At 41.3% G+C, this 21,044-nt stretch overlaps 1 pseudogene; it reads left to right on the top strand.

Moving 5' to 3' along the window:
• Positions 1-2,355: 2,355 nt before the first annotated feature.
• Positions 2,356-21,044, top strand: part of LOC103118999 (Y-box-binding protein 1-like) — a 44,212-nt pseudogene continuing 25,523 nt past the window's right edge.

Raw genomic sequence — 21,044 nt, 5'->3', positions numbered from 1 at the left:
TCACTTAATATGATTCCTTCATGCTCTATCTAAGAGGAGGTGAAAAAGGTGAATCCACCATTTTAAATAGCTGAGTAGTATTCCATTGTGTGTATATATACTACAGCTTACTCAGCTACTCATCTATTATTGGACCTGCATGATACTTCTTCACTGAGCTGCTTACTATCTAGGAAAGTAATCAGTATTCAATGTGACTTTTTAATTGAATATAATTTTATTAGAGCAAAAGCTAAACTATTCACAAAGATTTATGTTTCTTTCATTCTTCATGAAATTATTCCATACTATATTCAGAGAAAATAAAGAAAAAAAAATCCTCTTCTTTTACTTCTCTGATGTTTTACTCTGACAAAACACAGGGAGACTCTGAGATGTGATGGCCACTTCCAGGAAGCAACACATGTGGAGTATAGACTCTGGGATTAAATCACCTGGTACAAATCCCAAATCTACTTCTTCATCCCCTAAGCCTACATAAGGGTAAAGAAGTCTTCACTTGCCATCTTGAAACATGGATGCGTCCCTAGTGAAGGGAAATCACCTGAAGACATTTTCAAGTAATCATTGGTATGCATGCTCATTTCTCATTCAATCAGAGGCATCTCTCCCAAACTCTCCACCTAGCAGGACTGGACTGAGACACTCTCAAGGAGTAATAAAACCAAAATTTCACCTGTGGGCAAATTATGTTCAAATGCTACAGGTCTAGGTGTAAGGCAGACAGGACTTCTTGCTTCATATAGGAACTAAGAAAATAGTCCTGAACTGAGGTAGAGAAGTGAAGGACCACCAAACCAGGCAAATTAGATGACATTGTGGAGGCATAAGAAAAGACCCTGCTGGCGGGACTCACTTTCCTGCGTGCTTCCCTCAAGTCATACCAACTGATACTGCATCTGCTGATCCCAACCTAAACAACGCAACCAGTACCACCTCAGCATGCTTCACTTTGGATTGTGTCCAGAGACTTCAGGCCTGGGATTTCAACCCTTCAGCTTCATTACTCTGGTGAGACCTTTCCTAGCTCAAAGGACTCCTTAACTCCATTTTTTGCGGCACATTTCTTAACAAAACCTCAAAACCTAGATATAGACCAGGGCCCATGAAATAGGGCATATGTATATGTATACATAAGTTAGGGGAAAACATACCTTAAAGCATGGAGAACAATAATTTGCAGTGAGTCAATAAATGAAGCAAGCAAGTAGAAAGACCTAAAAAGACACCATAAAGTACCTAATGAAACAGTTTCTACTTAGACCTAGATACCCTCCTCACCTACCTCCTGTTACAGGTCCGTCCCTCAGTTACTCTAAAGCTAACCTTGTCAGACAAAGTAAGGACTACAAAAACTGAATAAGGCCAAGAGACTAGCATAATTTTATGATGACTCTTAAATTACCACTAGGCAACCCCATGGGCCCTTTGGAATATACCTAAAATAGACCTTCTAGCTTTTTTTCCAAAATGGAGACCCAAAATCTTCATCTGCAATATTTTTGCCTTTAGGTTCATGATTAGTCAACCATTTGTTCTGTTTTTATATCTTAACTCTTTTTCATCCACCAGGTTCCAGACACAACCATAATGCCAACCTGACTTTCCTGGATAGAGGACCCCACAAATGTGTCCTGGAGCCCCACCTCCCCAGAGCCCTGACCCACTAGAGAAAGAGAGAGATAGGCTGGGATTATGGATTGAGCTGTCAATGCCCATGTTCAGTGGAGAAGCAATTACAGGAGTGAGACGGTAGCGCAAATGATGCTAAGTGCAAGGACCTGTGTAAGGATTCTGGTTTGAACCACCAGTTTTCCACCTGCAGGGGAGTTGCTTCATAAGTGGTAAAGCAGGTCTGCAGGTGTCTATCTTTCTCTCCCCCTCTATGTCTTCCCCTCCTCTCTCCATTTCTCTCTGTCCTAACAACAAGGACATCAATAACAACAACAATAATAACTACATCAACAATAAAAACAAGGGCAACAAAAGGGAATAAATAAATAAATAAATAAATATTTTTTTAAAAAGAGAAGCAACTACAGAAGCCAGACCTTTCACCTCTGCACCCCATAATAATCCTGGATCCATACTCCCAGAGGGACAAAGAATAGGAAAGCTACCAAGGGAGGGGATTGGATATGGATCTCTGGAGTTGGGCATTGTGTGGAAATGTACCTCTCTTATTCTATAGTCTTGTCAATATTTCCATTTTATAAATAAAAAGAAAAAGAGAAAAGAAAAAGAAAAGATCCTTCCACCTCTCTGAGTACTTCTTGGACTAGGTCAGCATCAAAACTTTGTCAGGCAATTAGCAAAGGAAAAATCAATTTAATACCAAATACATGTTTAATCTACATGGCTTTAAATTCAGAGGTAAAATGGGCAGATTTAGGTTATATGTTATGTTAAGGGGCCCAGTGTATCCGGTTGAAGACTCAATGAAGAGTCAGACACTGGGGATTGTCTTGGAAAAAATAGACGAGCTCAAAGTCACCTAATGAATTCTTAACAGTAGGAGAAGAGGCAGAAGCTAGTCAGAAAGATGTTGTGATGGGCCCATCAGTGGCACACCTGGTTGGCTGTACACTTATAAAACAAAAAGACTGGGGGTCAAGTCCCTGGTTCCTACCTATAGGGGGGAAGTTTTACAGGTGGCAAAGCTGTGTTGCAGGTGTCTCTCTTTCACCCTGTCTTCCTCTTCCCTCTTGATTTTTCTGTCTCTATTCAATAAGTAATAGATAAATATTTTTAAAAGGAAAGATGATATGAAAGATTTCATGATGAGGAGGGCTCAGTGTGCCTCACAGCACAGAGATGCAGGCAGAAAGCTGGATATTGGGAGCAGCTAATTCCCAGACCTGAGAAAGGACCAGGCTGTTGATCAGTGGAGGAATGAAAGCCGAATGGTCAATAGTCAGTATTGCACCCCACCAGCAATAGGAATGAGTGAGGCAGTCCTCCTTTCAACCATTGATAAGGAAACACATTCCAAAACACTTTAGCTCACTGAGACCTGTGTCCCCCAAGATGGTCAGTTGCTAAGTTGGCTGATATCATGTAAGACCCCAGACTAATGCTATTTTGTTACAACCACTATAGAAAGTAAGAGATAGCTAGCTACCTGATTATGCATGAGGTTCTGGGACTGAACTATGCTATCACATGGGAACATCACAGATAGGATAGAAGGAGTTCCCTCTATAGTGGAACAGTGCCCTTCCCTTCCCTTCCCTTCCCTTCCCTCCCCTCCCCTCCCCTCCCCTCCCCTCCCCTCCCCTCCCCTCTTTTTCCCTCCCTTCCCTTCCCTTCCCTTCCCTTCCCTTCCCTTCCCTTCCCTTCCCTTCCCTTCCCTTCCCTTCCCTTCCCTTCCGTCTCCTCCCTTTCCCTCTCCTCCCCCCCTCACCGCCCTTCATCTCCCCTCCCCTCCCTCTCCTCTCCTCCCTCTCCCCTCTCCTCCCCACTCCTCTTCTCTCCCCTATCTCTAGCTCTTTCCACTGTTTCTCAAATTAAAGAAAAGAAAAACTGGACCTGGGAGTCGGGCTGTAGCACAGCAGGTTAAGCGCAGGTGGCGCTAAGCACAAGGACCCGCATAAGGATCCTGGTTCAAGCCCTGGCTCCCCACCTGCAGGGGTGTCGCTTCACAAGCAGTGAAACAGGTCTTGCAGGTGTCTATCTTTCTCTCCCTCTCTCTGTCTTCCCCCTCCCCTCTCCATTTCTCTCTGTCCTACCCAACAACAATAACAACAATAATAACTACAACAATAAAACAACAAGGGCAACAAAAGGGAATAAATAAATAAAAATAAATATAAAAAATATGTATATTAAAAGAAAAACTGGACCTGACAGGCCTGGGTTCATTCCCCAGTGAGTGAGAGAGGGGAGTGGGGATATAAAAAGAAAACATAGTAAAAGACCTAAGTTGTGGCAAATCAAGATAATGAACTGGGAAGTAGAATCTCTGCTATACTAGCAGCTGGAGTGTAACTTTTAGTCTTTGATATAGAAAGAACAGTGTGACCTGTCCTCAGGTCCTCAGTTCCTGATTACCCTTATCCTTCCAAGGTTCAGGATGGAGTCCAGCACGGACCAAATGCTCAGACTGTTTGATTATGGGGAACCCAGAAGAAAGGAAAGTGCAAAGAGTGCCTTGATAGTTTTGGGATTTTTATTTTTAAATAGATAAACTAGGTCAAAAAGAAATATTGCTTGAATATATGTTTCAGGCTAATTCAGTTTTGAAGTCGTTTGAGAGCTTTTATATCTTCATCTCTATAAAAATGTAGAGTGCTGAAAATACTCCTGAATACACAGAAATTTCATTAGATGGTAATGCAGAAAGCCACGCCTTATTTTTCTTGAAAGAAAAGGGATATGAGGAGGAGGAAGTAGGAACACATCGTTTTTAAATTCCACTTGCAAATGCATCCATTTTGTGACATTTAAAGTAGCAGTCGAAACCAAATGTCCCAGCTACAATGTTGCAGATTGCTGAAAATCAGGCACATTAACACCGAATTATTTCTGTATTAAAAGGTTAGCCTTGTAAGAGCTCAACTGTGCTTGTTCACTATGTCATATGGCTGAGTGCCTGATTTCCACTCCACATTGTTTTTCCTACTGTAGGGTGACACTCCTCAGAATAGACAGATACTCTATCAAAATATCTAGAGCAGATTCCTTCCAATAGGTGTTACCTTGGTATGGGGAACTACTAAAGTTAATCTTGGAGGGCCTCCATAGAAACTGTTTACCTAGATTTAGGAATGTGGTTTATTTTAAAAGTACCAGGCTGAGGAGACAGCATGATGGTTATGCAAAAGACTTTTATGCCTGAGGCTCCAAGCAACAGCAGCTAGCTTTCCTGGTATACCTGGTAGGGTGATTGCATTGCCATGCAACTGACCCAGGTTTGAGTTTGGCCCCTTGATAATGGGGGAAAATTTAGTGCTGTGATACTTTTCCCTTGCTCCCAGTCTCTCCTTTATCTAAAAATTTGTGATGTTAAGGGGAGGAGATGGGCTGGGGAGACAGCAAAATAGTTATGCAAATATCTTTCATGCCTAAGGCTCTGAGGTGACAGGTTCAGTTTCTAGCACAAACACAAGCCCTAACTGGAAAATTCTGTCTCTTTGTATCTTTCTCTGTTTTTCATTAAGCATAAGTAACCTATGTAAAATAATAGTGACAGGAAGAGTGAGACTCTAGAACCTGAGAACTACTAGTCCTGGTCTTAGTCCTTTGTCCTTTACCTTACAAGAAAAAAAAAGGTCATCACTGCTCCCTCTTTTTCTTTTTTATTTATCTATTAATGAGAATGATAGGAGGAGAGAGAGAAAGAAACAGACATTGCTCTGGTACATGTGCTGCCAGGGATTGAACTCAGGACTTCATGCTTAAGAGTCCAGTGCTTTATACACTGCACCACCTCCCGGACCACCTGCTCCCTCTTTTTCTGCCCTGAAAAAAAAAAAAAAGAGGAGTGTAGCCACAGGCCCTTTGGAATAAAACTAAAATATGCCTACTAGCTATCTACAAAACAGAGACCCCCCTCCCCCAACTCTTCATCTGCACTATTCTAGCCTTTAGGTCATGATTAGTCAACAATTTGTTTGGCTTTATATGTTAACTCTCTTTTCAACCACCAGGTACCAGATGCTAGCATGATGCCAACCAGACTTCCCTGAACAGAGGACCCCGTCAATGTGTCCTAGAGCTCCAATTCCCCAGAATCCCACCCCACTAGGGAAAGAGAGAGGCAGGTTGGAAGTATGGATTGACCTGTCAACAACCATGTTCAGCAGGGAAGCAATTATAGAAGCCAGACCTTCCACCTTCTGCATCCCACAATGACCTTGGGTCCATACTCCCAGATGGTTAAAGAATAGGTAAGCTATCAGGAGATGGGATGAGATAGGGAGTTCTGGTGGTGGAAATTGTGTGGAGTTATACCCCTCTTAGCCTATGGTTTTGTCAATATTTCCTTTTTATAAATAAATTTAAAAACAGAATAGAGTTTTAAAAGTGTCATGTAGGCAAAAATTTATCAGAATAAAAATCTTCTCTATCTGAAAAACTCAATTCTTTCACTGTCAAGATGGGTTCCTTCCTGGTCATGGTTTACTCTTTCTCTCTCCTTGAGGCCCCAAGTCCCTTCACACATTACTTAAATTCCCCAGGTCTGCCCTATAATTGCCTTTGAATTTATTGCCATATAAATGTTTTATGTGTATATTGTTGATTTTTTTCAGTCAGACTAGTTGTGATGACTGGTGTAGCCTAAGAATCCAGAGGGATAAGGGGCTTCACCTTGATATCACTCCCAAAGGATGCTATTCCCAACTTATTTCTTCTCATAGTGTCGTTTGAAAGAACATAAAAGCTTGTAGTTTCTGGTTTGCATCCTAGTAGAATTTGGTCCTGCTAGCTACTTCTGGGCTATACCCAAAAAGTATAGCTAAGTGCTTGGGTCAGAGGTGATGGTTGGTTAAAGGGTCCTGGAGGCAGAAGAAAAGAATTGAAATGCTCTTCCCAGAGTGAGTTCCTGAAGGTGTGGGTTGTGATTATCAATGCCTGCACTTGTCCTTTGGCTTCTTCCCCCTTGTGAATAATTTCATTTCTACCTTCTCAGAATTTAATGGAAGTTTAAAGTTTGGGGATCTTACTAGTCTGACCTGTAATCTTCACTCAGTTTCCTGCCCTTCTTCACTAAGTGTGTGGACTTAAAGCATTCACTGTCCTTTCACTGTCTCCACACTTCCAGATGCAAATGTTCAGGCTCATGGTTATTCCTTGACCATTCAGCCAGACTGGAATCACACACAGGCAACTGGGGGACTATACTTTGCTCATTGTTTTATTAACATAAAATCACTTTTTAACTCATTATTACAATAATAATGATTATTTAAATTAAATTATAATTCAAGGTGCTGTACATCGTTTCAATGATTATTTTTATCTCACCATTACCAGTGTTGCTAATAACTCATAAGTGTTATATTCATCACCAACTCCTATTAGAATGAAGTGATCTGCAGCCAAAGTAGTAAAGCAGAAGCACTTGGAGGACAGATGGAATTTTAGAGGCCCTTCCTATGAACCCATCTAGGGTGTGGGGACCCATGAGAATATTGTTATTCTCTCTTTTACCTGTCCAGTAGCTTTTGAGGAATTCTCAGTCATGACTGCATCTCAGACATGCTCATTGACATCATTCTCTTCTCTGATAGGTCAAAGTAGTCTTTTAGAGGCAAACTGAGCATCTGTAGCCTGTCCAGGTGAGTTGGGTCCCAGGAACTTCACTGGTAAACTGGTTATCTTTATTTTCACCAGATAGCAAGGTTCCCCACCAGTTGCTTATTTGCCAAGTTTTAGGCTATTTAAGGTACAAAAGATCATTTTTAGGCATTGTAATGTCTTTGGAGTTGGGACATCTCCTAAGACATATATACTGTCCTTTATAAAAGAACAGACACTAGACATGGGGCATTGACATTCTCCAAGGAACTATGGGGGCTGTACATTGCAGAGTACTAGAGAGGTGGAACATGAGTTTGCTGAGTCTCATCCTTCATGGCTGAGGGATGTTTCTCTCATTGTCATTGCTTCTTCATTCAAGTAGAGAGTTGCAGTCACAAAACCTATTCCAAGTAGATCCTTTGACTTTGGGTTTAAATGATGGGTTAGTCTGGAGCCTATCACAGCTTCCATTATTAGTCCTTTTAACTCTTCAGCAGACCTCCTCTTCCTTCTAGGGATATCTGGTGTTCCCTGTGCTGAGGGCCTGGTATGATTGAATTAACAGAGACAAATAGTGTTTGATGGTATCTTTGTGTTAGAATGAACCTTCTTGAGGGGCAAGTACTAGTGTTCTTGGTCATTGGTGGAATTTTTTCCAGCAAATATCAAGAGTACAGACTTCAGTATCTAGTCCTTTGTGGAAGCTTGCAGGGAGAAGAGATAACAAGACCAACTGCAGGCTTTTGATGCTATGGGGACTTCTGTGAGAGAAGTTGATGGAATTAGTCATGTGAAAATCTGTAACCCTGCCAAAGCGCATAAGCAAATTCTTATAGTTAAGATATGGGCTGTGGGGAGGCAAGGAGACTTAGTAGAGGGGAGGGAGTGGCAATAAAAGACAGAGAGAGAAAGGGAGAAGGAGAATGTGATTACAGACACTGGATATTAAGGGGGAAGGTAAATGGTGTATGCAGATAACTTTGAAATAATTTAGAGTCACAAGCACACACATATGCATAAATACAATATCTAGCCAAGATAAATATTAATTAACTTTTCTTTGCTAAATATTAGTGCATCTGGGTAAAAGACATATGGAAGTTGAGATTTGTGCATTTAAAACCTCTAGAAATAAAAGACAAAAATTCTGAACATAGTCACACATTAATAAATTTAGAACAATGTGTGCAGACACATAATATCCAGATCCACACAGACATACACTCACAGATGTGTAAACACACACACATGCATACACAAACAGAATCACACAAAACTTGTCCCCCACACCCACACACTCTCATATATATATACATACATGGGTTAGATATGTAGTTCAGTGTGTTAGAGACAGGATTTGCATGCCTGGGGGGCCAGGCTTGATCCCCTGCAGAGCTATATGCCAGAGATAAACAGTGCTCTGAACTCTCCTTCATAAAATTAAATAAATGAGGGTTGGGTGATAGTTCATCTGTAGGGAATGCATGCTACCATGTGTGAAGATCTGGGTTCAAATCCCCAATCTCACCTTGAGAAAGGAAGCTTTAGGAGTAGTGGAGCAGTGAGAGGCATGAACTGAAGATGGGATAGTGGTATAAAGATGACTGCAATCGAGATAATAGACACAGAGCAAGTTTTCCTGGATTTCATAGATGTCCTAACAGGGGCTCCTATGTTTCCAGTAAGCACAACCTGATCTATAAGGAAACACTTGGCAGGGACCATAGAGAGAACCCACAATCAGTAGATACATGATACATGATCTCCAAGGCTAGGCTGGTTCCAGGAGGGCAAGCAGGCTGCTGATCACTGCATAGTAATAGGTTTCTACAATTTTAATACTATTTCTTTCTCTATATGAAGCAAATCTTGTCATTTCTCTGCTGAGGGCAGCTGGAGTCTTTTCCATGCTGAAGGTGAGGCATAACTTCTTTCATCTCACTCATTTCCTGCAAATCCACATGGGTTCACACTCCTCTGTGGAATCAGTTTAATGCAGGGTGCATGTCTGAGCCACTGCTACTGTTTTCCTCACCCCAGGGGTCTTAGTTATCCATCAAGTCAACAAGTATTAATGCTTAGCTTTGGATGCCCCTGGCTGGAGGCTGGAATTGCTTGTAGAATGGCAAAGCTCAGCCTAAGAGAGTGAGAGCATAGAGAAGTGAAGGCCCTGTTGAGGGAACTTAGAGCACCTACTTCAGAACAAGTCAGAGCTGGAGAGAGTTCTCTATTTTAACATGTTTTTTGTTTGTTTTACAATATTTATATTTAAAATTTAATTTAAACTTGATATATTTATTTATTTATTTAATATGATAGAACACAGAGAGGAATTGAGAGGTAAAAGGAGTAAAGAGGGAGAAAGAGAGAAAGAGAGAGGGAGAGAGCCCTGCAGCAATACACACCACTTACGAAACTAAAGTTTTACCTCTGCAGGCAGGAACCAAAAGTTTGAACCCAGGTCATCATCATGGTGGCATATGCACTTAACCAAGTGCACTACCATCCCACTCTGCTGGACAGAATTTGAAAGGTCAGGAGAATCTTTTCTGGATAGCAAGGAGTCTCTGCAGGGAACAGGAGAAAATAAGGGACTGCGCATGTGCGGGGAGGAAGCTTTCAGCTGCTCAGTGAGAAAATTTCTCCCCATGGCACTTACGCGGAGAGACCTATGAGTGTTCCCTTCCCCCAAGAATCCTTGTGGAAACCACCAGGAGCTCAGACAAGTAAGTAGGTTATGAAAATTTTCTGCAACCAGCAAAAATGAAACCCAGGACAAATCAATTTTTGCCACATCCACGTAGGCTCACCTGGTTCATACTAACAATGTCTGTGTTCATTTTGCCTCTCTGCCCCCTCCTATCAATTCGATTTGGGAAATAATGTGCTGTGGCATCACTCAGAACTGGTCTGTCTTGAACTGAGGACTCAGGGTGCTCAGATTGGGGAAAGTGTCAAAAACAGAATTTAAATCAGTTTTCAGTCGTCTTTATGTGCTCATTAACTAATCGCATACACCTGTCCAGATGGCAGAGCTACTCAAAATATGTTTCAATTAAAACAGGATTCTGCCATCAGCTTCTTCCTGCCTGGGGCAGCACATTGATATTCTTTCTTTCTTTCTTTCTTTCTTTCTTTCTTTCTTTCTTTCTTTCTTTCTTTTTTTTCATTCTCCCTTTCTCCTTAATTGACAACAGGTGTATCACTGGGGTCTGGTGCTTGAACAAAAATTCCATTGCTTCCAGTGGCCCTTCCTGCCCTCCTTCCTTCCTTCTTCTTATTTCTCTCTCTTTTTTATCTTATCTATCTCTTTTTCTTTCTTTATCATAGAGACAGAAATTGAGAGGGAAAGGGAAGATAGATGGGGAAAAGAGAAAGAGAGACACCTATAGCACTGCTTCACCACTCCTGAAGCTCCCCTCCCTCAGCAAGTGAAGACTAAGAGCTTGAACCTGGGTCCTTAAACTGTAATATATGTACTCTAATAGGTGTGTTACTGCCTGGCTTATACTTAAAAAAAAATCTTGTATTTGATAGGACAGAGATAAGTTGAAAGAGGAGGTAGACAGAGAAAGAGCGGTATCTGCAGCACCGTTTCACCACTTGATAAGCTTATTCTTTTCAGATGTGGACCAGGGGATTGAACCCACATCTTTGCACAAGAGAATATATGCTCTATTGGGTGCATCACATTTTGGCCCAGGACATTCTTATTAGCAGTTTAAATTTTTTGGTGGAACTGGGACCTGGCTTGTGTATGTGTAATTGCACTGCTCTGGGTTAATTTTTTTCATTAATAGAGAAGCAGAGGGCTTCCTTTCCCTTGATTGTGATAGCATCTCCCATATGGTGTCAGTGCTTGAACCTGGCTTGTGTATGAGAGACATTGCAGACACTCTACCTGATGCACTATCTCTTAGACCCAGGACAAATTCTTTCTATGGTCTGCATGACTTTGGAAGTAGATAAGGCAACCTAACCTTTGGAATAATGTCTTCCAGTATCTCACTGTGGTGGGTCTGCTGGAGACATTTTGCTTAAGTCAGTTATGTAGCTCACTGCTTCACCAACCAAGCCCTGCTTCAGTGTACACCCTACACAGCCTGGAAAACCAGGATGACACCCTCTTACTCGCATTCCCTTGTGTGTATGTGTAGGGGAGTTGGAGGATGGTTTCCTATTTAAAACTCCAAAATCTGGACTGGTGAAGTTGCTTACTTAGTGGCTGGAGAGATGGCTCAACTAGCAAAGCATTTTTTTTTTTTTGCCTCCAGGGTTATTGCTGGGGCTCAGTGCCTGCACTATGAATCCCCTGCTCCTGGAGGTCATTTTTTCCCATTTTGTTGCCCTTGTTGTAGCTGTTATTGTTATAGCTATTATTGGATAGGACAGAGAAAAACTGAGAAAGAAGGGGAAGACAGAGAGGAGGAGAGAAAGCCCCCCCCTCCCCCGCCGGTGTGGAGCTGGAGGCTCCAACCGGATCATTGCTGCAGGCCCATGCACTTTGGGCCATGTGTGCTTAACCGCCCAGCCCGCGCAAAGCATTAGATTTACATGTTTGGGGCTCTTGGTTTGATCCCTAGAACTATATGAAATATAGTGATGCTCTATCTCCCCCTCCCCCTGTCATATGAAAATAATTCTAAAATTGAGTAAATAAAATAAATTTTAAAGATATAGATCGATCCGTGGGATAGTGTATTGTTTTGCTATGTCTAAGACACACCAAACTGATGGAAGCCTCAGTACTGTGCTCTCTTTCTCACTCTCTCTCTCTGTCCTTTTGTACCCCTATCTAGAAAAAAAGAGGATATTCTTGTGCTGGAAGTACTGGAAGACTAAGATCAGAATGGCAGACACATGATCATAATGGGTCAGAGTTATCTTGTGGGGAGAAGCTGAATTCATTAGTTTAAATTATGGACAGTCTTCCTGCAAGGCACATCTACTGCCAGCCACTGTGTCTAAACATGACCCAGTGGAAAACTAAAAACTCATGGTTGCTGTTGCTAAGAATTCCTGTTATCAAGAAAATCATGCATGCAATGTAAATAGTTGTGTTTTCTTTTTAGAGGACAAAAAGCAGAGTTAAGCCTGGGTTTCAGGCTTCTGAAAAAGAAACAGAAGCAATTGAAAAAGACGTAAAGCTTTTGTAAAAGGAAATACACAAAAGCTTGTAGGAAAGGCTTAATAGCTTAATAGCTAGATAGTATATGGCAAAGACTGGCAACTGTGAAGTGGTTCCCTCTCTCTCCATCTCCCTCTCTGAATATTTGCCCTCTTTCTCCCTTATCATGATGACATACTTCCTTTACTTCCCCAGCTTGCAACAAGAGCCTATTCTAGTCAGTAACTAAATTTCTTCTAAAGGGGATTCATTAAGGGATCTTGATGAGCTCACAGAATCTCTGGAAATGCCAGAAACAGAATTAGCTACTATGACCCAGGACCCCAGTCAGGACCCTGGGCCTGCTTTCCCACACAGACAATGCTCATTGCCTAACTGCCAGGTACTGTGTCATGACTGGTAGAGCCCACCTCCTGGGTTCTGAGGTTAGGATAGACAAGTGGCATGCCTTCTGCCGTAGCACGTTACAGTGGTACAGGAGCAGAAGGCAAAATTAGTTGCTGAGAGTGTAGGCATATCTTCTCCTGAAATAAGACTATAGGCAGGTCTCTGTCTGCAAAGTGACATGTGAATTGACCTCACATGGACTGGAATAGATGTGAGGAGGAAGAGGAGGAGTACGAATAAGAGGAGGTGGGTGGCTGTCTTGCTTCTGGTCATCTGGCTATGGCCATGTGTGAGCATTTCATTTTATTTTATATTTATTTATTTACCAATTTATTTATTGTTGGATAGAAACAGAGAAAAATTGAGAAAGGATGGGGAGAAAGAAAGGGAAACAGACACCTTCAGTGCTACTTCATCACTCATGAATCTTTTCCCCTGCAGGTGGGAACTAGGCACTTGAACCTGGGCCCTTACACAGTGTAATCTGTGCACTTAACCTAGTGGATGCAGCTCTGCCTGACCTCTTTTTTTCCCTTTAATTTTATTAAATTTTGTGGGCATATTATGAAGATCAAGCTTTCCAGTGGGTAGGAGGGTTCCTGCCCCATTCAAGTTCTCAGGAGTTCTAAGATAAAGTCTGGACATGTGGGTGATAATATGCATTCAAGGTGAAGTACTTGTGCTCTGGAATCTCAGAACCTGAGTTCAAATCCACAATTAACTACTCATGAAAATAATGATTCATAAAGTGAAGGATGAGTGTGGGATGATCTTACTCATAGACAGAAGTTGAAAAATTAGAACAGAAGGGAAAACACAAAGCAGAACTTGGACTCGAGTCAGTGTATTACACCAAAGTAAAAGACTCTGCGGTAGGAGTGAGGTTCAGGTCCTGCAACATGATGGCAGAGGAGGATCTAGTGGGGGCTGAATTGTTATGTGAAAACATGAAAAATGTTATGCATGTACAAACTGTATTACTGTGGACTATAAACCATTAATCCCCCAATAAAGAAAAATTTTTAAAAAGTATGAATGGGAAAATTGGTTTTTCTTATCCTTGGCTTTCTGTTCAGTGTGATGGAATTGGTAAAGTAATTTGAACCCTAGAATTATAGAAAATTCTTTAAAGTATTTAGGGTCAGGTTTGACATAGAAATGCTTACTAAATTCTTGACTGTTAGAATGCAGTCCCTGTGCTTGCTAGTAACCAATTAATGAATCAATCAAAAAAAAAAAATCCTACAAGGGTCCAGGTGGTGGCACACCCGGTTGAGCCCACATATTACAATGCACAAGGACCCGGGTTCGAGTCCCCGGTCCCCACCTGTAGGGGAAAACCTTCATGAGTGGTGAAGCAGGGCTGCAGGTGTCTCTCTTTCTCTCTCCCTCTCTACCACCCCCTTCCCTCTTGATTTCTGGCTGTCTCTATCCAATAAATAAAGATAATTAAAAAAAATTTTAAAAATCCTATAGCTGATCCTTATACAATCTTAAGACTGTGATATATAGGAAATGGTCAAAGGAAAATTTAAAAGTTATACAAGCAAATGGGGAAAGGAAGTTTCCACATTATCTATATTTATCACTTACTATACACATACTATATTTTAAGTACTTTTGTAGATTATCCAATTCAACCCATAACTATCTACGAGTGTGTGTGTGTGTGTGTGTATGTGTGTGTGTGTGTGTGTGTGTGTGTGTGTATGTGTGTGTGTGTGTGTGTGTGTGTAAATCAAGCATTACAGAGCTTATATGTGTTGTGAATGTTGCTGCTGTGTGGTGGAGTTGGAATTTGATCCCAAGTTTATCTGACTCCAAGTTCCTTTTCCAGTTCTACTTGGCTATAAAGCATAACTCAAGTAAGGATGCTAAAGGCCCAGGCTCTACATCTTTCTGAATCTCTCAGGGGTATATTTTTTTCCTTTTAATTTGTGACTTAATAGTGATTTGAATTTTTGTTTGTTTATGTATTTATTTATGTATTATATTTGTGACTTAATAGTGATTTAGACAGTTATAACAAGGGTATAATGTTGCACCGTTCCTCCCACCAGAGTTCTATATCCCTCTTATTTCCATTGGAAGCTATAGTAGCTCTCCCAAGGTTGCAGATATGGATTGACTATTATTCTATAACTCTATCTACATTTGGATATATTTGCCCAGTTTTTCCTATAGTCCTGCTTTCTCATCCTTTCTAAGTCACACCTACATCTATTACTACTTCCAAATTTCCTTCCTTTAGTCCATCTCTCTCCAGAGTTGTAGTTCAAAACACTATGGTCATCTCCCCTAGCATTTATCCCCTCGTGGAGGTATGGACCAAAATTTTTTCGGGGGGTTGTAGAAGTTTGGAGTTCTGTAATTGCTTTTCCACTGGATATGACCGTTGGTATGTTGATCCATCCACATCAGGAGTTTTTTTCTCTTTTTCTTTTTTTCTCTTTCTCTCTCTTCTTTCTTTTCTTCTTTCTCTCCCCTTTCCTTTTCTCCCTTCCTCTCTCCCTGTTTCTTCCTCCCTTCCTTCCTTCCTTCCTTCCTTCCTTCCTTCCTTCCTTCCTTCCCTCCCTCCCTCCCTCCCTCCCTCCCTCCTTCCTTTCTTTCTTTCTTCCTTTCTTCTTTCCCAAGAGCACTAGTCAGCTCTGGTTTATGGTGGTGCCTGGGACTGAGTCTGGGGGCTCAGAGCCTCAGGCATGACAGTCTTTTTGCATAACCATTATGCTATCTATCCCTACCCCAGTCTTTTTTCTATGGGCCAACAAATGGCAGTGTCCTATGGATGGTTCAGCAGTGTCCATTTCTATCATTAGAGAAACCTGTGCTTGGTTTCCGCAGGACCTTCTTGAAAATAATGACCAAAGGAAACAATTCTTTGCGATTCTTGTAGCTATCCAAATCCCAGAGAAATAAGTCTGCAAGAACGTTAGAAACTACCTACACAAGCCATTTTTATTTGCTTCCTGTTCATTTTGTATTTTCTTCCCCTATTTTCAGAATCTCCTTTCTCCCATGTGTCAAGATACTCATCTAATTCTTCATTTAACATACCAATATTCTTGCAAAACCACTATTTATTGTTACTTAGGGCGTAGGTTTGTTAGCCTCTGCCAGAGTGCTGTGTACTTTAGCTCTCTGCCTGTCTTTGTTGGTTTCAGATTAATTTCTGCTGTGGTCGTCTTCATTGGGATAATTTTATCAAGATTTCCTTTCTCTTGCTTTATTACTTGCTTTTGTGGTTACTTTATTAGATTTTAAAATATCTTATTAAAGCCACTTCTTTTCTTGTGACAAAAGTATAACTTTTCTCTAAAAATCAAGTTTTCTCTAAAACCTGCAATCCAAACCTTTATTAGGGTCTGGGAGTGGGGGTGAGGGTGGGGTGGGGAAGAGAGGCATAGGGCAAGATTGAAGAGGGAGGGGTAACAGTGAAGAAAGCTCTTACCTTTTGAGTGTAAATTTCTTCCTATAGTTTTAATTTTTTTTATAGTCACTAACTATGTTATTACATTTTTAGCAATAAAATAAGACTTTTAGACCTGGTCATGTTTTTTTTTTCCTCTTATAACATTTTTTTTTTCAGAACAGCCGTTACTTCCTAAAATGTAGAAATGTGAAAAGTCTTTCATGAAATAAAAATTTAAAATGGCACATTAAAAAAAAATTGGCTAATGGTAATCCCTACAGTGAAAATAATGTGAATATCAAAGCTTCAGAGACTGCAAGAATACGCTTTAATAGGCATTTTTAAAGCCACTTTTCCTGACTGTGGTTTAGTGCTCAGGTGGGAATTTTACTGGGCTATGTTGGATTATCCAAAGATATAGAAGGGAGTTGACAGCTTCCACATTCATACTACAGATGAGACAAGCTAGTGACTTCCATCTAGATCATCGCCAAAAACCAAATGGAAAGCAATTCATAAAAACTAGAAGGTGAATACCAAGAGACAACTCACCTGGTAGAAAGCACATTTTGCTGTATGCAAGGACCTGATTTTGAGCCCCTAGCCCCCACTCAGGAACACCATGCAAAGGGGAAACTTCATAGGCAGTGAAGCATTGCTATTGCTATTGGAAAATTGGCTGGGAGTGGTGTAATCATGCAGATATGAAATGAAGTCCTGGTGGAAAACCAAAGCAAACCAAAGCAAAACACCCATCAACAAACAGTATTTTGTATTTTTTGAGAACTATGGTGATGGGAAGAGGTTACAGAACTTTGGTGCTGGGTATAGTGGTCTCATACATCCTGTGTCATATGTAGATATGAAATAAGAACCCCGCTGTGTCACAATTTGGTAAAATCCTACTAAATCACTAATGGAAATACAAAAAGAAAACTTAAATCCCGGAGGTTGTTGATCTCTCAGACAAAGATTGATCTTATGAAAAAGGACTAAGAGAGGAAGGAGACAGAGATAACGTAAATATTAGGTCCTCACCTGAGAATGTAGGTAGATAAGTTATCTAGTTGGTTTTGGAGAAAATGAAATAGTCCTGGAGAACAACCCCTGGTGGACAAAGAGCTTCCCTGCCCCTCACCAACATCCTAAGAGATCTCACTCAAGGCCTCTCTGTCTCAGTTTCCTTCCTGTCCTTTCTTTTTTTTTTTTTTTTTTAGTTGTGGATACAGAAAACAATCCTACAATAGCCAAAACTGCAAGTTGTATCCCTCCCTACCACTTCATTCCTCCTTTCACATATCAAATGTGTGTTTCTTGGATACGGATCTAAAATTAATGCATTCAATCTTGGTTCCTCGAGGGAAAAGTGGAATGATCAGCAAATGTCAAAATGTTTTCTCCAAATTTCTGACTGAATAGAAAATGAAACAGTCTAATCCCCCCTCCCCCAGGAATTACCTGGCCACCTGTTTTTCCATAGACATGATGAATCTATTTGCTGTTCCCTAGAGTGAGTACAGCTGGGAATATTTTGTGCTGAAGATCTTGGAGCTTAAAGGGAGACAATATTCATTTAAAAACAGAAAGTCTTGAGCAAAAGTTTCTCAAGATGACCCCTACAGACTCAAGGCAAACCCCTCAGCTATGGTTTTAGGGATATCACATCTTTACAGAACTGTGAGACACCTAGTCACATAGGCCCAAATGGGCTCCATCTCTGGGTAGCACTGGCTCACCTCTGGAATCTAGTATAACTGGAAATCTTTGTTGGAATTATCTCAGCCATTACCCCACTCACTGTATTAGCTCTGCCCTCAAGCACTCTTGACTGCATATTGTAGGGATGGAGTGCTTTGTCAATTGGAACTCAAGGCTCCCAATCTTAATTAGAGATGTGCCAAAGTACCTGACTTTAATGGAGAAGGTTGGCAGGCAGTTCTCTCTCTACCCCTCTTGCATTTAATAACTTCATTACTGATTACTGTCAATAGCCATGCTCAGCATAGAAGCATAAAGGTTGCCATACAGCTGCTTCTACATAGCAAGTACCATGTGGTGCTCTCTGCTGTTTTTGAGATGGGGAAGAACCGAGTTGTCATCCCTAACAATTGCCCACACTCCTCCCCACAACCAGGCTTCACAGGCCTGTGAGGGGCCAATACCTGAGTTGGGGAGAATGCATTATTCATGTGCTGGAGCCTGTTCACAGATAATTCAATATTCTGCTCTCAATAATCTTTTCTAGCGTTATCTGTATTCATCCACTTGTTTCTTAAAGGAGGCTGTTAAGTAATTGTTAAACATTTCTCCTGTTCCCTGAATAAATTGGAAACACAGAAAAATAATAGTGATATGATACCAACAGATTCATTTGGTAGTGTTTGTCTTGATTTAGAGGATCAGGAGTAGCTCAAAGAGGTGGAGGTTCCAGAGCCACCAAGAAGAACCCAAGTCACACTTCTTTATTTCCAACAAAAAGATTCCCTGACATCAGGATTCCTTTATGCCCTGTAATCAGATACTAACTTGGCCTAGGGCTGCCACCTTTTAACAACATGACTTTGTTTCCACAGAACCAGGTGGTGGTCTCATCCACGTGAAAACTCTGCCAGCCTTATTCTCATATTTAAGCTAAACATTTCCGCTTAAGACAAGAACATTCTAACTATTCCATCCGTGTGCTTTGCAAAGTGAATTCACAGGTTCAGATTTTCCCAGTCCAAGCAACGGCTTGTGAGCACAGTAAATACAGCTGGAGGAAACTGTTTCTGTAACACTTAGTTGGAATGTATAAATAGCACTGGGTTCTGAGAAGAAAGGTAAAATGTTCCCAGAGTTTCACAGAGAGAAGGAACACAGTGACTCTATTTCCAGGAACACCATCCAGAAATGGTTGATTTTTCTTTTACTCAGAAAGATCACATGCTGGTGTTGCCAAAGGGAAAGAGCCTTGACTGAACTTGGGGGTTGGTCCCAAGTTCCTCTGAGCACTGAAGCTCCCAAATAGAAAGACAGTGTATACATCCAAAACAGAGAATCTTGCCTGGGGGCAAGGGAGTTGTCTGGTTTTTAAGTGGAGAATGGGACAATCAACCTGAAAGTACTTACCACCTGATCCATATCTTGGCCCCACTAGCCTTAGGGCATGTGCTAGAGCTTTTGCTTGCATTTGGCCTTGTCATAGATAAGCTCAGGTACTACTAATAAATCTTTTTTCTAAGAGCTCCATCTAAGAATGCTCGGTCATAGATACATATATGCACTTGTATCTAGTAAAATAAACGCCTGCTGACACAGTCTTTCCTGGATTTTCATAACATTCAAACTGCCATTTGAACACATTTTTTCTTTTCCTTCTGGTGACAGTATATGCTTTTGATTGAAGCCTTCAAATTTTTCCTCAGTGTTTTCCTTTTCTTTTTGATCTTGGACCTCAGCTTCTTTAAGGCCACTCTTCTCTCCATCCTTCTGTTCGGTTCACAGCTTTTACCTGCATCAGCACTCGTGCACATTATTCCATTTCAGAATTTGTTGTATCATCCCAGTTTTAACTACCCGATTTTCTGAAAAACAGCACAGGTGCAGTGCAGTTATGCAAATTCACATGACCTAGTCAGTGAAGTCTCCCTCAGCCAAATCCATCTCACCCTCATTTCTGAGAGACTCTCACTCGGGCTCTCTCATTTCTCCTGGCCCAGACATGCTCCCTTCACTGACAACACAGACAGTATTTTACACAGGGCTCTTCACTGTGAGTAGGAGTTTTTTCTTCAAGATAACTCTGGTTGTAATTGAGGATATCCTCATTGTCACAACTTAGCTCTAGTGACACTTAGTAGGTGAAGGTCAAGGGTGTTATGTAACAGACCATGGTGTCCAGCAACATCTCAGCACAGGGCCCATCCTGTCCAATATTATGGTGCCATGATTGAAAGCCCAGAACAGAACACAGTCTGGCATCAGGACTTTGGAGTCCTCTGGGAGCTTTATTGTTAGTTTTCCCCATAGCCTTACCTTTTATTAAATAGGCACTATGTCCTCAGATGGTTCTATAAGAATTAATAAAATCATGTTTATCAAGAGCTCAGTGGAGTTGTTCTTGGCGTCTGTAAACACACAAATCTAGCTGCTGTCTTTGTCACTCTTATTTGATTTTTAAAATCCGAGTAGTACAGCTTACCCACCCTCAAGTGTGAATTACACATCCCTGACCACTCCAAACCCTTGACCAGTCCAGCTCCACTTCAGATAGAGACTTCCAGCTGCTCTCATCTTGCTCCCCCCAACACCACACACACACTTGGCACACTGCCATATCAGATTCAGTCCCTACCTACACCAAGAGAAATCTGGGAGCCCTGTTCTTCTTCATTTCCCCGCTTTGCTGCTTTGGGGAACATGAAAGTTCTCATTTCATTCTTTCCTGGATACCCCAAGGGCAACATGTCTCTTCTAGTGTCTGTATTCAAGTGTCCTGGGGATGGAGGATGTGGAAGGTTGGAGCACAGAGACTCCCTCTTCTTTCTTGAGTCCTTCTCTAGCCAGGGCTCTCAGATGTTGAAAATACACTTACAGTAGATCAGTTGAGTGACATGAATAATCCTCAGGAGATATAATGTCATTGTGTATTTGGAAATTAACTTGGGGAAAAGTTGCCTCTATTACATGATACAAAGAAGCTGAATAGACCTCATCTACTTGTATAAAGATCTTCCCACTGTGCCAGCAGTTTACCTGTGGAGACTCAGCACTGGTAAGAACATTAGATTGGGAGCAGCTTGTCCCTTACCTCCAGCCCTCCTCGGGCCCTGACCTTCCTTGCACTGTGCCCTGGTTCTTTACTGAGTTTTGGTGCCAGTTGAATCCCCTGTGCTATTC

The sequence above is a fragment of the Erinaceus europaeus genome, chromosome 1 (assembly GCF_950295315.1).
Source record: "Erinaceus europaeus chromosome 1, mEriEur2.1, whole genome shotgun sequence".
NCBI lineage: Eukaryota > Metazoa > Chordata > Mammalia > Eulipotyphla > Erinaceidae > Erinaceus > Erinaceus europaeus.
Note: the sequence above shows the minus strand (reverse complement) of the source record. Positions and strands in the feature narration are given on the sequence as shown.